Source organism: Rhinoderma darwinii, unplaced genomic scaffold, assembly GCF_050947455.1.
Source record: "Rhinoderma darwinii isolate aRhiDar2 unplaced genomic scaffold, aRhiDar2.hap1 Scaffold_643, whole genome shotgun sequence".
NCBI lineage: Eukaryota > Metazoa > Chordata > Amphibia > Anura > Rhinodermatidae > Rhinoderma > Rhinoderma darwinii.
The window spans coordinates 47,499-61,302 of NW_027464199.1; the positions used below are offsets into that span (position 1 = coordinate 47,499).

General features: G+C 52.9%; 3 non-coding genes and 2 pseudogenes across 3 annotated transcripts; all 5 read right to left on the reverse strand.

Annotated features, from left to right (window-relative positions):
* Window positions 1-3,300: 3,300 nt before the first annotated feature.
* LOC142726908 (U2 spliceosomal RNA) lies at window positions 3,301-3,402 on the reverse strand (annotated as a pseudogene).
* Window positions 3,403-4,676: 1,274 nt separating this feature from the next.
* On the reverse strand, window positions 4,677-4,867 carry LOC142726934 (U2 spliceosomal RNA). Its single transcript, XR_012877142.1, has one exon. It is a non-coding gene; the product is annotated as a U2 spliceosomal RNA (small nuclear RNA).
* A 1,274-nt stretch (window positions 4,868-6,141) lies between these two features.
* On the reverse strand, window positions 6,142-6,332 carry LOC142726935 (U2 spliceosomal RNA). Its single transcript, XR_012877143.1, has one exon. It is a non-coding gene; the product is annotated as a U2 spliceosomal RNA (small nuclear RNA).
* A 1,274-nt stretch (window positions 6,333-7,606) lies between these two features.
* Window positions 7,607-7,794, reverse strand: LOC142726893 (U2 spliceosomal RNA). Its single transcript, XR_012877120.1, has one exon. It is a non-coding gene; the product is annotated as a U2 spliceosomal RNA (small nuclear RNA).
* Window positions 7,795-13,340: 5,546 nt separating this feature from the next.
* Window positions 13,341-13,442, reverse strand: LOC142726909 (U2 spliceosomal RNA; annotated as a pseudogene).
* Between the last annotated feature and the right edge of the window lie 362 nt (window positions 13,443-13,804).

The window sequence follows — 13,804 nt, forward strand, 5'->3', positions numbered from 1 at the left end:
CAAGTCCCCCAGCGCTACATAGAGCTCTGCTGGGAGACCATCACTGCCCGGGGTCCTGCCGGGTCTGAAGGATTTAGCGGCAGAGAGCAGTTCCTCCACCGTCAGGGGTACATCCATAGCCTCCGTACCTGCAGGATCAAGATGATTAGTGATACCTGACAGGAATTTATCGGCGGCTTCGGGGTCAGTGGTTTTCCGGGAGTAGAGGCTTCGGTAGTAGTCTGTGACGACTCCCATCACCTCCTTCTTCCCAGAATGCATGTTTCCGGTCTCATCTCGAAGTTCCTTCAGGGGCGTGTGGCCGGCATGGAGTTTCCTGAAAAAGAACGAGTTACATTTCTCACCCTTCTCCAGGTTCTCCACCTTGGAACGAAAGACAATTCGCTTGGATTCCTCCTCAAAGTGCCTTTTCAGGCCCTTTTTGGCTTCCTCCAGCTCCTTCCTGACGTCCCAGCCGCATTGAAGGAGGTCTTGCAGGGATCGCAGCTGACGCTGCATCTCTCTGAAGTCTCTCTTCCTCTCACACGCCTGTTGACGACTTTTTGCCTGAAAGAAACAACGAAATTCAACTTTAACATATTCCCACCAGTCACAGGTTTTGTCAAAGAAAACTTTATCATTCCTCCAAACAATATAGGCGTCTCTAAGTTCCGCCAGTACCTCCTCTCTTTCCAGCAGGGCACAATTCAGCTTCCAGGAGCCAGGGCCGGGAGGAAAACCGTGGCCGATGGCACCCTGGAAGAGAATGGCCCTGTGGTCAGAGAAGAAGCAGGGGACCATGGAGTGCCCATGCTGCTTGACTGCCCGGGAGGTGAACACAAAGTCAATCCGAGAACGAAGTGAGCCATCGGGTCGGCTCCATGAATAGTTCACAGAGCCAATCCCCATGGAGCCCACAACGTCCTGCAAGGATGCTTCGGTTACCATCTCGATAAGCAGTTTGGAACTGACATCCAGTTTGATTGAAGTGCCGGAACTTCGTCCATCCTCTTCGATGGGGCAGTTGAAGTCCCCGGCCATCACCACTGCCCTAGTGGTGGCGAGCTGGGTCCGCAGGGTCTGGAATAGTTCCAGGCGCTCAGCCTTCATAGGGGGAGCGTACACGTTGATGAGCCTAATCGGCTCTCCTGCCCAGGAACCGTCTACGACCAACAAGCGGCCGCAGGCGAGCTCCTGGACAGAGTCAACAGTAAATACGCTTCCCCTAATCAGGATGGCAACCCCTGCAGACTTACAGTCGCCCCCACCAGACCAGTAGGACGGGCCATGGGTCCACTGCCTGGCCAGATGATGGTATGACCTGGAAGAGGGGAGAGTACATTCCTGCAGCATAAATACATCACTCGACTGCTTGGAAAGAAAAGTTAGCACCATCTGACATCTAGTCCTATCTCTAACACTCCTCACATTGAGGCTAAAGATGTTAAGTTTAGCAGCCATGGGGGAGAATAAAGAAGGTTAGTGCAAACGATACACCTTAGTTACCAGTCCGGTCGGGCGGATCCTCCTCTCCTGGCGGGTCCGAAAGATCCAGCAGGCCCTCTGACAAAAATTGTTCCAGGATTGTAGCCACCTGGATGTCTGTTGTGAAGTCGATGACCTCAGGTTCAGACACGAGTTCCTCCACCATCTGCTCCATTTCCTCCTGCTGCGCAAGGGAATCTTCGCAGATTTCCACGACTTGTCGCTTTGAGGACTCAGCAGCTGGGCTGTCCCTCACCTTTCTCTTCCTCTGGATGGCACCTGAGGAGACAAGAGGGGGAAAATCCTCCAGGGAGAGGACTCCAGCAGCTGGAGGGGAAGATGTTAGTGCTGCTGGAGCTGGGGAGAAGGGAGGCTGGGTTGGGAGAGGTGCAGGTGACAGGACCACTGAGATGGGTGGGTAGGAGAAGGTGAGAGCCTCAGTGGGGGTGACAGGGGTTGGGGACGGGGGGGTGGGGAGGGCCGGGCGAGGGAGGGTGGGAAGGGTAGGGCGAGGGAGGGCCGGGAGACGGGGGGGAGGGACTGTCGTCTTCTTACCATCCTTCTTATTCCCGGTCTTCTGCGCCGCTGGAGCTCCGGCTGGGGCGGGGTTCCCTCTGGCCGGAGCTTTCGCCGCTACAGTTGCCCAGGATCGATCCCTCTTCGGGCAGTCCTTGTAGGAGTGGGCTGCTTGTCCGCAGAGGTTGCACATTGTCCGTTTCGGGCAGTCTTTGGTCTCGTGTCCTGTTACCCGGCAGTTCTTGCAGGCGTCCTCCTTGCAGTCCTTCACCGAATGACCCTTCTTGCTGCATCTCCTGCAGATCTGCGGCATGTCCGGGTAGTAGATGAGGCCGTAGGAGTTGCCCAGCGAGAATGACTGGGGCAGGTGTTGGAGGCCGTCTTCCGCGCTGGAATCCTTGTTCAGTCGGACGATTACCGACCACTTGCCAGTCCAGAAGCCGAGTCCGTTCAGGATGTGGGTGGGTTCCCTCACCACTGTGCAGAACCGCTTCAGGAGCGTGGTGATGTCTTTGCCGGGGGTGTGTGGGTTCCGCATTGAGACCGTCACCCGCCTTTCCTCTCTTTGGACAGGGCAGTTGCCCACAAAGCGAGAGAAAGGGGATTCAGGCCTCGCCGCTTTCACCATCTCCCAGTACCTTCTGCAGATGTTGATCGAAGCGAAGGTCACGAAGAACATCCCGGTCATGAAGGCCTGGATGCTGATGGTCTCCGGCTTAGCGAAGCCCTGGTCCAGGAGCATCTTCTGGCAGAACACTTCTTCCGTCATGTCCGGCACTCTCCCGTCCACCTCCTTCAGCTTCAGGGCCACCGTCTGCTTCATCCAGGGCTCCAGGGTTGGAGCAGCCTGGTTCGGCTTCCTGGTGGCCTGTTGGCTTGAGGAGGCTTCAGGAGGAGATGTCCTGGCCTGGGCCGGCTCACCTGGTCCATCAGCCTTCTTCTTCTGGGTGGCAGGGTTGCTGGTTGAGGCCATGGCTTCTTCCAGCTGTTCCTGTCGCTTGGGGAGGATCTTCGATAGCTCTTTCCCGAAGGGGGCGGAGCTATGCAAATCTTCTCCTTGCTGGCCGAGGTTCTTCCACGAAATTTCTTCCGCAGCGGTTCCTCGTCGAGCTTCTTCTGCGGCCGAGCTTCTTCAAAGATCCCCTTCAGCAGCGGCTCTTCTCCGAAGGTCTCTGTCGCAGTTCTCCTTCTTCTTCCCGGCAGCGATCTCCCGGAGCTTCTTCCCCGATGGCGGCTTCTCCCTTCTGGATCGTCGTCTTCGCTGGTTCTTCTCCGCAGTTCGTCGCCGGCTTCGTCTGGAACGCTCTTGGATCGCTAAGCTAGTGTTTATAGCCCCCAGTGGTTCTCCGAGCTATCTATCCTTACAAGGACTGATAAGAACAGATACTACACTTGATCTTAGCCAAAAGGCCGAGAAGCGATAACCCGAATGGGCCGGCCGTTGACCGAGCCTGCCTAATACTGCTGTTCACCCCTTGCAGCGATTGATTCAGCCTACTCCTAGGCAATTCCATGGGGCCCTGCAGGCTCACACACATTTACAGCTACTAAGCGGGAGGGAGGTGAATAAAGGCCGGAGAGGAAGCTACACAGGATTTGCTTCTTTTGCTTGCACCACAATGCAGTGCTGAAAGAGGAGGAATCTACATAAAAACGCCTTCTTGGCAACGCCCAAATGCCCTCCTGCCGTGCAAATACTGGCGGCGGCAGCAGTAGCAGTAAGTGCATGCCCACTGCCACCCCTTCTCCTTTCACACCTTGTATCAGCTTTAATCCAGTCAGGTGCTGCCTGCTGAGCAGCACTGACCAACACTGCCTGGGCCCAGGCTTTTATCTCTGAGGCCCCATTATGATGTCAGAAAGCTGGCTCTGGAATCCTGAGGGCTCCACTATGACACGTGCAAAGTTCCGTCTGAACTTTATATAAGACGGTGAGGCTCAGTCAGTCACTCAGTGTTGCCTGAGAGGGCAACACTGCAACAGCCGGCCGCCAGGCTGTCTTTTTTTTGCACAGCTAGTTGCCTCCAGGAGGCCACAAGAGGGAGACAAGGGACTGCAAAATGGAAAATAGGCATCCACCAACTTTACAGACAACTTGTTCTCCTTGCTCCTACAACCTCCATCCTTGCACAGTTTGTTATTCTTCCAGGTAACAAAGTAACAAATCCAAATTGCTGCTCTCTTTGTAGGCAAGCAAGGCTTTGTTGCAACTGCAATTCTTACTTCTTCTTGAAATGTAGGGACGACAGTACATTCCATCACATCCATCTAGTGTACACAGGTAGGTCCATTGTGGCGGGTAGGCGGCTGGCTGCTTTAATGGCTGTTTGCTGTTCCCCTACTCCACTATTTGACTGTGGTGCTGCATCAATCAGTGGCTGGCTCAGGTGCAGCTCTTTAACTTACCTAGGAGGGAGGGCGGAGAGAAGACAAGGAAGGTGAATGAGCTGTTCCAATGTGAAATGCCGGAAACACAGAAACACAGAAGACACACACACACACACACAACAAGAGGTGGCAATGTATTAATTAATTGCATTTAATAAATGAGCTCATTATCACACATGACTGTACAAATGCATTGTCCAACAGGTGTTGAAATAATGGGATTAAAAGGGGAGATCCCTTCAGAAAGACAGAAACAATGGCAAAGAGAAAAAACACTTTTGGAATCTGCTTTTAGTCAACACATAAGGAAAGGGTGCACCGGTCCTGGAAATACTGCAATACCAGGTCAATGCGTGGAGTGGACAGAGCAAGCTCTATTTCCATCTCCCTGTTCTAAAAATCCATTTAATATATGGTCCCCAGATAGGGGACGTATCAGATATTAAACTGATAAGAACAGATACTACACTTGATCTTAGCCAAAAGGCCGAGAAGCGATAACCCGAATGGGCCGGCCGTTGACCGAGCCTGCCTAATACTGCTGTTCACCCCTTGCAGCGATTGATTCAGCCTACTCCTAGGCAATTCCATGGGGCCCTGCAGGCTCACACACATTTACAGCTACTAAGCGGGAGGGAGGTGAATAAAGGCCGGAGAGGAAGCTACACAGGATTTGCTTCTTTTGCTTGCACCACAATGCAGTGCTGAAAGAGGAGGAATCTACATAAAAACGCCTTCTTGGCAACGCCCAAATGCCCTCCTGCCGTGCAAATACTGGCGGCGGCAGCAGTAGCAGTAAGTGCATGCCCACTGCCACCCCTTCTCCTTTCACACCTTGTATCAGCTTTAATCCAGTCAGGTGCTGCCTGCTGAGCAGCACTGACCAACACTGCCTGGGCCCAGGCTTTTATCTCTGAGGCCCCATTATGATGTCAGAAAGCTGGCTCTGGAATCCTGAGGGCTCCACTATGACACGTGCAAAGTTCCGTCTGAACTTTATATAAGACGGTGAGGCTCAGTCAGTCACTCAGTGTTGCCTGAGAGGGCAACACTGCAACAGCCGGCCGCCAGGCTGTCTTTTTTTTGCACAGCTAGTTGCCTCCAGGAGGCCACAAGAGGGAGACAAGGGACTGCAAAATGGAAAATAGGCATCCACCAACTTTACAGACAACTTGTTCTCCTTGCTCCTACAACCTCCATCCTTGCACAGTTTGTTATTCTTCCAGGTAACAAAGTAACAAATCCAAATTGCTGCTCTCTTTGTAGGCAAGCAAGGCTTTGTTGCAACTGCAATTCTTACTTCTTCTTGAAATGTAGGGACGACAGTACATTCCATCACATCCATCTAGTGTACACAGGTAGGTCCATTGTGGCGGGTAGGCGGCTGGCTGCTTTAATGGCTGTTTGCTGTTCCCCTACTCCACTATTTGACTGTGGTGCTGCATCAATCAGTGGCTGGCTCAGGTGCAGCTCTTTAACTTACCTAGGAGGGAGGGCGGAGAGAAGACAAGGAAGGTGAATGAGCTGTTCCAATGTGAAATGCCGGAAACACAGAAACACAGAAGACACACACACACACACACAACAAGAGGTGGCAATGTATTAATTAATTGCATTTAATAAATGAGCTCATTATCACACATGACTGTACAAATGCATTGTCCAACAGGTGTTGAAATAATGGGATTAAAAGGGGAGATCCCTTCAGAAAGACAGAAACAATGGCAAAGAGAAAAAACACTTTTGGAATCTGCTTTTAGTCAACACATAAGGAAAGGGTGCACCGGTCCTGGAAATACTGCAATACCAGGTCAATGCGTGGAGTGGACAGAGCAAGCTCTATTTCCATCTCCCTGTTCTAAAAATCCATTTAATATATGGTCCCCAGATAGGGGACGTATCAGATATTAAACTGATAAGAACAGATACTACACTTGATCTTAGCCAAAAGGCCGAGAAGCGATAACCCGAATGGGCCGGCCGTTGACCGAGCCTGCCTAATACTGCTGTTCACCCCTTGCAGCGATTGATTCAGCCTACTCCTAGGCAATTCCATGGGGCCCTGCAGGCTCACACACATTTACAGCTACTAAGCGGGAGGGAGGTGAATAAAGGCCGGAGAGGAAGCTACACAGGATTTGCTTCTTTTGCTTGCACCACAATGCAGTGCTGAAAGAGGAGGAATCTACATAAAAACGCCTTCTTGGCAACGCCCAAATGCCCTCCTGCCGTGCAAATACTGGCGGCGGCAGCAGTAGCAGTAAGTGCATGCCCACTGCCACCCCTTCTCCTTTCACACCTTGTATCAGCTTTAATCCAGTCAGGTGCTGCCTGCTGAGCAGCACTGACCAACACTGCCTGGGCCCAGGCTTTTATCTCTGAGGCCCCATTATGATGTCAGAAAGCTGGCTCTGGAATCCTGAGGGCTCCACTATGACACGTGCAAAGTTCCGTCTGAACTTTATATAAGACGGTGAGGCTCAGTCAGTCACTCAGTGTTGCCTGAGAGGGCAACACTGCAACAGCCGGCCGCCAGGCTGTCTTTTTTTTGCACAGCTAGTTGCCTCCAGGAGGCCACAAGAGGGAGACAAGGGACTGCAAAATGGAAAATAGGCATCCACCAACTTTACAGACAACTTGTTCTCCTTGCTCCTACAACCTCCATCCTTGCACAGTTTGTTATTCTTCCAGGTAACAAAGTAACAAATCCAAATTGCTGCTCTCTTTGTAGGCAAGCAAGGCTTTGTTGCAACTGCAATTCTTACTTCTTCTTGAAATGTAGGGACGACAGTACATTCCATCACATCCATCTAGTGTACACAGGTAGGTCCATTGTGGCGGGTAGGCGGCTGGCTGCTTTAATGGCTGTTTGCTGTTCCCCTACTCCACTATTTGACTGTGGTGCTGCATCAATCAGTGGCTGGCTCAGGTGCAGCTCTTTAACTTACCTAGGAGGGAGGGCGGAGAGAAGACAAGGAAGGTGAATGAGCTGTTCCAATGTGAAATGCCGGAAACACAGAAACACAGAAGACACACACACACACACACAACAAGAGGTGGCAATGTATTAATTAATTGCATTTAATAAATGAGCTCATTATCACACATGACTGTACAAATGCATTGTCCAACAGGTGTTGAAATAATGGGATTAAAAGGGGAGATCCCTTCAGAAAGACAGAAACAATGGCAAAGAGAAAAAACACTTTTGGAATCTGCTTTTAGTCAACACATAAGGAAAGGGTGCACCGGTCCTGGAAATACTGCAATACCAGGTCAATGCGTGGAGTGGACAGAGCAAGCTCTATTTCCATCTCCCTGTTCTAAAAATCCATTTAATATATGGTCCCCAGATAGGGGACGTATCAGATATTAAACTGATAAGAACAGATTTTTTGATTGAAAATTGCTTTATTGACAATCAATCGTCATCATACAAACATTACTGCGACGCAGCGCAAGCCATGAAGCAGTAAATAATAAATAATAACAGTCGTCAAACATAACATGACAGTATAATACACAGTACAGGCTAGCCTATGCTATACATTACACCACATGCTACACTAACATTCTTGCATTCACTAACGCCAAACAACAAAGCATTACAGACAAGTGATGGGATAGGGGAGTGGGTAGGAGGGGATAGGGAAGGGGGAAATCACAGGCCCGAAGCTTTATTGAAAGACAACACACAAGAAGGGAGAGTGGGGGGAAGGGGAGTATCAGTCCTCTTCCTCATCGACGTCCGGGCTGTCCCAGGTGGAATAGTCTCTGAGCAGGCTGTGGATCAGCCTGCGGCAGTCCTGGACGGACACACTCTCTCTCCGCAAAATCAGACGGTTCCTGGCAAACCATATAGCGTCCTTAAAGCAGTTCATAAGGCGCCAGGCTTCCTGGATTGCTCCATCCGTGGTATTCCCAGGAAATAGTCCATAAAGTACCGAGCGGTACGACAGTCTGTTCCTGGGTACTGAGTCCTTGAGTTCATGTTCCAAGGCTTTCAACAGACCCTGTGCAAAGGGGCACTGCCAGAAAATGTGCAAAGATGTTTCCTCCGTGAAGGGGCACCTGGGGCAGTACCGGGTCTTGCACAGGTTGCGGGCATGCATGAATGACCTAAGAGGCAGTCCTCCCTGGATGGCCATCCATGAAATGTCCTTGTGCCCGTTGGTCAACCTGCCAGATGACACGTTAGTCCAAACAGTCTCCAACGTGTCGGCATGAAGCCCTGGAACAGACTCCAGTGGGTCCTTTGCTCTGATGTGCTTGTGGATCGTCTTAGGTTTCCACAAGTCGGGCTTAAGACCCTCCAGTTGATGCTCCCTCACAAACCGGACGACATCTCCGTAGAACCAGGGAGCGTGCCAGTTGTAAGGGAAGGAGCTGTCCCACTTGTCCCAGCCAAAACCTCGCCAGAGGGGAAGGAGGAAGTAGCGGGACATGGCCTTGCCCGCAGAGCCGTTTGCTGTCCTCAGAGTCCTACGAACACAGTCACATACAAAAGCGATCCGCAGCAGAGTGGGAATGTCGGGTATACCCTTCCCACCTTTGCGGGGCTCCTTGTACATAACAGTCCGCTTTACTCTGTCCATTTTCGAGCCCCAGATGAAGCGAAACACAGTCCTGGTAATGGCCCTCGAGACGGTGGCAAGAGGGGGCCATGCCTGTGCAGTGTATTGTAGCACAGGCAAGACTTCGTTACGCAGGACCATTGCTTTGCCCTCAATAGTGAGTTGTCTGAGGCTCCACAGTCCGATCCTTTGGTTGACTTTGGCCAAGCGTTCTTCCCACGACTTTAGGGCTGCACCTTCCTTACCGAACCAGACTCCCAGAATTTTGATGAAGTCCGGCTTGATAGTAAACGGGAAGGAGGCAGGAGAAGGCAGGTACCACTTTCCGAAGAGCATGGCTTCCGACTTCCCGCAGTTGACTTTTGCCCCTGAAGCGCGTCCGAACTCCTCGCAGGTCTGGACGAGTGCAGTCACCGAACTCTGGTCAGCGCAGAAGACGGTCACGTCGTCCATGTACAGCGAGCATTTGACCTCGAAGTGTCCTGGACCTGGTGCGGTGATCCCTCTGATCTCTCCATTCTGCCGGATAGCCTCTGCGAAGAGCTCTATAACACAAACAAAAAGGAGAGGTGAAAGAGGACAGCCTTGTCTAACCCCCGACGATACAGGAAAGGGGTCAGTCTTCCAGCCGTTCACCAGCACCGAGCTGTAAATGTCGCAATACATCAGGTTAACATACAAACAGAACAACCTGCCAAGCCGCAGCCTACGCAGAGCCTTACCCATGAATTCGTGAGAGACCCGGTCAAAAGCCTTCTCCTGATCCAGACTGACCAGGGCCGCGTGTGTACGGCGGCTTTGCATGTAATGCACCGTGTCCCTCACCAGGGCAAGACTGTCGGCCACCCTACGGCCAGGAATGCCGCAGGTTTGGTCCGATCCGATGATCTGTCCGATGACAACCTTCAGTCTGTTGGCCAATACTTTGGCGAGGATCTTGTAGTCCACGTTCAGGAGAGAGATGGGACGCCAGTTTTTCAGGTCACATCTCTCCCCCTTCCGCTTATACAAGATCGTGATCATGCCTTCTCTCAAGGACGGTGGCATTCTACCCTCCACCACCATCTCCTCATAGAGCTCCAGCAGGTCCGGACAGATCAAGTCCCCCAGCGCTACATAGAGCTCTGCTGGGAGACCATCACTGCCCGGGGTCCTGCCGGGTCTGAAGGATTTAGCGGCAGAGAGCAGTTCCTCCACCGTCAGGGGTACATCCATAGCCTCCGTACCTGCAGGATCAAGATGATTAGTGATACCTGACAGGAATTTATCGGCGGCTTCGGGGTCAGTGGTTTTCCGGGAGTAGAGGCTTCGGTAGTAGTCTGTGACGACTCCCATCACCTCCTTCTTCCCAGAATGCATGTTTCCGGTCTCATCTCGAAGTTCCTTCAGGGGCGTGTGGCCGGCATGGAGTTTCCTGAAAAAGAACGAGTTACATTTCTCACCCTTCTCCAGGTTCTCCACCTTGGAACGAAAGACAATTCGCTTGGATTCCTCCTCAAAGTGCCTTTTCAGGCCCTTTTTGGCTTCCTCCAGCTCCTTCCTGACGTCCCAGCCGCATTGAAGGAGGTCTTGCAGGGATCGCAGCTGACGCTGCATCTCTCTGAAGTCTCTCTTCCTCTCACACGCCTGTTGACGACTTTTTGCCTGAAAGAAACAACGAAATTCAACTTTAACATATTCCCACCAGTCACAGGTTTTGTCAAAGAAAACTTTATCATTCCTCCAAACAATATAGGCGTCTCTAAGTTCCGCCAGTACCTCCTCTCTTTCCAGCAGGGCACAATTCAGCTTCCAGGAGCCAGGGCCGGGAGGAAAACCGTGGCCGATGGCACCCTGGAAGAGAATGGCCCTGTGGTCGGAGAAGAAGCAGGGGACCATGGAGTGCCCATGCTGCTTGACTGCCCGGGAGGTGAACACAAAGTCAATCCGAGAACGAAGTGAGCCATCGGGTCGGCTCCATGAATAGTTCACAGAGCCGATCCCCATGGAGCCCACAACGTCCTGCAAGGATGCTTCGGTTACCATCTCGATAAGCAGTTTGGAACTGACATCCAGTTTGATTGAAGTGCCGGAACTTCGTCCATCCTCTTCGATGGGGCAGTTGAAGTCCCCGGCCATCACCACTGCCCTAGTGGTGGCGAGCTGCGTCCGCAGGGTCTGGAATAGTTCCAGGCGCTCAGCCTTCATAGGGGGAGCGTACACGTTGATGAGCCTAATCGGCTCTCCTGCCCAGGAACCGTCTACGACCAACAAGCGGCCGCAGGCGAGCTCCTGGACAGAGTCAACAGTAAATACGCCTCCCCTAATCAGGATGGCAACCCCTGCAGACTTACAGTCGCCCCCACCAGACCAGTAGGACGGGCCATGGGTCCACTGCCTGGCCAGATGATGGTATGACCTGGAAGAGGGGAGAGTACATTCCTGCAGCATAAATACATCACTCGACTGCTTGGAAAGAAAAGTTAGCACCATCTGACATCTAGTCCTATCTCTAACACTCCTCACATTGAGGCTAAAGATGTTAAGTTCAGCAGCCATGGGGGAGAATAAAGAAGGTCAGTGCAAACGATACACCTTAGTTACCAGTCCGGTCGGGCGGATCCTCCTCTCCTGGCGGGTCCGAAAGATCCAGCAGGCCCTCTGACAAAAATTGTTCCAGGATTGTAGCCACCTGGATGTCTGTTGTGAAGTCGATGACCTCAGGTTCAGACACGAGTTCCTCCACCATCTGCTCCATTTCCTCCTGCTGCGCAAGGGAATCTTCGCAGATTTCTACGACTTGTCGCTTTGAGGACTCAGCAGCTGGGCTGTCCCTCACCTTTCTCTTCCTCTGGATGGCACCTGAGGAGACAAGAGGGGGAAAATCCTCCAGGGAGAGGACTCCAGCAGCTGGAGGGGAAGATGTTAGTGCTGCTGGAGCTGGGGAGAAGGGAGGCTGGGTTGGGAGAGGTGCAGGTGACAGGACCACTGAGATGGGTGGGTAGGAGAAGGTGAGAGCCTCAGTGGGGGTGACAGGGGTTGGGGACGGGGGGGTGGGGAGGGCCGGGCGAGGGAGGGTGGGAAGGGTAGGGCGAGGGAGGGCCGGGAGACGGGGGGGAGGGACTGTCGTCTTCTTACCATCCTTCTTATTCCCGGTCTTCTGCGCCGCTGGAGCTCTGGCTGGGGTGGGGTTCCCTCTGGCCGGAGCTTTCGCCGCTACAGTTGCCCAGGATCGATCCCTCTTCGGGCAGTCCTTGTAGGAGTGGGCTGCTTGTCCGCAGAGGTTGCACATTGTCCGTTTCGAGCAGTCTTTGGTCTCGTGTCCTGTTACCCGGCAGTTCTTGCAGGCGTCCTCCTTGCAGTCCTTCACCGAATGACCCTTCTTGCTGCATCTCCTGCAGATCTGCGGCATGTCCGGGTAGTAGATGAGGCCGTAGGAGTTGCCCAGCGAGAATGACTGGGGCAGGTGTTGGAGGCCGTCTTCCGCGCTGGAATCCTTGTTCAGTCGGACGATTACCGACCACTTGCCAGTCCAGAAGCCGAGTCCGTTCAGGATGTGGGTGGGTTCCCTCACCACTGTGCAGAACCGCTTCAGGAGCGTGGTGATGTCTTTGCCGGGGGTGTGTGGGTTCCGCATTGAGACCGTCACCCGCCTTTCCTCTCTTTGGACAGGGCAGTTGCCCACAAAGCGAGAGAAAGGGGATTCAGGCCTCGCCGCTTTCACCATCTCCCAGTACCTTCTGCAGATGTTGATCGAAGCGAAGGTCACGAAGAACATCCCGGTCATGAAGGCCTGGATGCTGATGGTCTCCGGCTTAGCGAAGCCCTGGTCCAGGAGCATCTTCTGGCAGAACACTTCTTCCGTCATGTCCGGCACTCTCCCGTCCACCTCCTTCAGCTTCAGGGCCACCGTCTGCTTCATCCAGGGCTCCAGGGTTGGAGCAGCCTGGTTCGGCTTCCTGGTGGCCTGTTGGCTTGAGGAGGCTTCAGGAGGAGATGTCCTGGCCTGGGCCGGCTCACCTGGTCCATCAGCCTTCTTCTTCTGGGTGGCAGGGTTGCTGGTTGAGGCCATGGCTTCTTCCAGCTGTTCCTGTCGCTTGGGGAGGATCTTCGATAGCTCTTTCCCGAAGGGGGCGGAGCTATGCAAATCTTCTCCTTGCTGGCCGAGGTTGTTCCACGAAATTTCTTCCGCAGCGGTTCCTCGTCGAGCTTCTTCTGCGGCCGAGCTTCTTCAAAGATCCCCTTCAGCAGCGGCTCTTCTCCGAAGGTCTCTGTCGCAGTTCTCCTTCTTCTTCCCGGCAGCGATCTCCCGGAGCTTCTTCCCCGATGGCGGCTTCTCCCTTCTGGATCGTCGTCTTCGCTGGTTCTTCTCCGCAGTTCGTCGCCGGCTTCGTCTGGAACGCTCTTGGATCGCTAAGCTAGTGTTTATAGCCCCCAGTGGTTCTCCGAGCTATCTATCCTTACAAGGACTGATAAGAACAGATACTACACTTGATCTTAGCCAAAAGGCCGAGAAGCGATAACCCGAATGGGCCGGCCGTTGACCGAGCCTGCCTAATACTGCTGTTCACCCCTTGCAGCGATTGATTCAGCCTACTCCTAGGCAATTCCATGGGGCCCTGCAGGCTCACACACATTTACAGCTACTAAGCGGGAGGGAGGTGAATAAAGGCCGGAGAGGAAGCTACACAGGATTTGCTTCTTTTGCTTGCACCACAATGCAGTGCTGAAAGAGGAGGAATCTACATAAAAACGCCTTCTTGGCAACGCCCAAATGCCCTCCTGCCGTGCAAATACTGGCGGCGGCAGCAGTAGCAGTAAGTGCATGCCCACTGCCACCCCTTCTCCTTTCACACCTTGTATCAGCTTTAATCCAGTCAGGT